Source organism: Chrysochloris asiatica, unplaced genomic scaffold (assembly GCF_000296735.1).
Source record: "Chrysochloris asiatica unplaced genomic scaffold, ChrAsi1.0 scaffold00012, whole genome shotgun sequence".
Classification (NCBI taxonomy): Eukaryota; Metazoa; Chordata; class Mammalia; order Afrosoricida; family Chrysochloridae; genus Chrysochloris; species Chrysochloris asiatica.
The window spans coordinates 27,148,525-27,151,019 of record NW_006408530.1 but is presented as its reverse complement, the minus strand read 5'-3'; the positions used below and the strand labels follow the sequence as shown (position 1 = coordinate 27,151,019).

General features: G+C 38.5%; 1 pseudogene; it reads right to left on the bottom strand.

The window, feature by feature from the left end:
• Positions 1–1,124: 1,124 nt before the first annotated feature.
• On the bottom strand, positions 1,125–2,155 carry LOC102824776 (annotated as a pseudogene).
• Positions 2,156–2,495: the final 340 nt, after the last annotated feature.

The following is a 2,495-nucleotide window of genomic DNA, read 5'->3' as shown; positions in this document are numbered from 1 at the left end:
TTATGATTCAATAAGGCATTGCCATGTCCTATATTTATTTAATTTTTTGGCATTTTGTTCATTATGAACATCTTACATTAATTTTGATTTTTTTAAAAATTGTGATTGGGTGAATATTTGCAGAGAAAATTTGTTTTCCAGTTCAGTGATTCATATACATTTTGTTTCCTTACATTAATTGTAACCTATACAATATTACCACACTCTTTCCATTTCCTTTCTGTTTACCATTTCCCTTTGTCTTTTCTTATCCCTCCTGCCTTCTGAGCTTTGTCCCTTGGTGAATGCTGCCATGGTTGATTGTTCTAATGACTGTATATCTCCTTGGTGCTATTTTTCACCCTATCAGCCTGAATATTTTTTGGCTGAAAGTTGAGTCATGGGCGTGAGTTCAGTTACAGGACTTAATGGCCATAGACTTAGAGATTCCATTAATCTCAACCACACAACTAAGCCTAGGGCTTTTTTTTTTTTTTTTATGATTTTAAGTTTAGATCCACATTTTTGTCTCATTCTGTCCAGAAATTCCTATTGTGGTCCCTATCAGAGTGACCAACAGTACCAACTGGGTACCATTTAGTTTTTCTGGTCTCAGGGTCTTGAAGACTGGGGTTCATAAGGTTCATTATTAGCCCTTTGGACTGTTTTACCTTATGTCTGTTTTGTGGTGGTGGGGGGCAAGATTTAGAGGGTTATTATCAGTCTATGCAAGACTAAAAGGTCAAAGCAAATTCAATTTTGCTTAAGGGGACATTGTAAAGTAATAAATTCTTGTTATTATATGCCTTATATAAGCCATTTCAAACCATAGAGGATTGCATCTTCATATGTGTCACTGGTGGAGTCCTGGTGTGGCACTCTGGGTTAATGCACTGGACTGCAAGGTCAGTTTGAATCACAAGGTCAGAAATTCAAGCTCACTAAGAGCTCCTTGGAAACCTTATCCAGGTTGCTCTGAGTTGGAAGTGACTCGATGGCACTTAACAAAAACAACGTGTCACTATTACAAGAGACAATAAACAAATTTGAAAAGTTAAACATCTTAAAAATGTACCATGCTTACGAAGTCTCAAACAAAACTTGAATTTTGTGTACATACTCTTGTCATATCAAGTTTTTTGTTTTTATTTTTGTATGCCGCTAGTCTTCTTGCAAACAGTCTTCCATTTCCTTCCATTTGACCTAGATAGGCTACGAGACCCAGCAGAAGATCGAGATGGCTTGTGATTTCTCTCCTGAGACAGTGATCTCTCATTTCTTGTCTCTAGAAAGGGACCTGCTTCAGCTGCCAGAGAACCTTCTCCTTCTTGGAGATCTGTGGCGAGGTGCAGGACTTCTATGATAATTATCCCAAGAGGAAGGTGGACCATGATTCGGACTTATTTTTTCACCATTTGACTCTTACACAGCAGCCACACAGTGTTCATCTAGCTCTAGAACAGCATCAGCAATGCCAGGATCTTCACGTTCAACAAAAGCAAAGTCAGGAGGATTTCTAGCAAACCACACCATTTTGAGTGGATCATAATATCCAAAAGCCTGTGCCAATTCGGTCTTGTTGACATTGTTTCTAAGATTGCCTACATAAACCTTGCAGTCTAATGGACAGGAATCACAATGCCTTTCGAAATATTAGGTTAGAAATACAGAGGCCTAAAACCACACACTCGAATGAATCTTCTCCTCCTCCCACCAGATCACAGTATATGTTCACTTACTTGGAGTTAACAAAATGTCCTAACTTATGTCTTTAATTTCTCTGTTTCTTCTTCACTCTGGTGGGGGGGGGGAGGGAGTGATGCAATATTTGCATCTTAGATGGTCGCTCATAACCTTTTAAGACCTTGGTAGCTACCACCAACGTAAAATGTAGACTCTTGATTTATGAACTATGTTACATGAATTAACCTTTGTGTTTTTCAAGACTATGGTCCTGAGATCCCAAGCCCAGTGACTTACTCCTTCAAAGTGTTTGTTTATGGCAAAGAAATTTTTATGTTTACCTCATGTATGCTCTACTATATTCTTTAGATATATTTGCAGCACATATAAATATACCAGTAGAATATCCTTTGTCAAACCTATTTATATTCATGACAGGAGTCTCATTCACTTTCCCACACCTTTTGAGCTTTTGTTCTATTTTTGTATCCATTCTTAGATTATTATATTATTTGAACTATTGTTATTACTGTTATTGCAGGATTGTGCATGTAATAGCATTTACATTTGTGATCTTTAACTTTGTGTTCCTCCCAGTGTCTTCCTTTGCCTTGATCACTCTGTGGGATCTCTCCCTTATGCATATTGTTTTCCCTTCCCCAAGTTAATGCACGGCTATCTGCTAGTCCTGGTGTGGGGCTGTAGGATAAACACTCAGCTGCAATATTGGTTTGAACTGCCAGGCAGGCAGTTCAAATTCACTATCTGCTCCTTGGAAACCGTATAAAGGGGAGCCCTAGGGTGGCACTGTGAGCTAATGCACCAGACTGCAA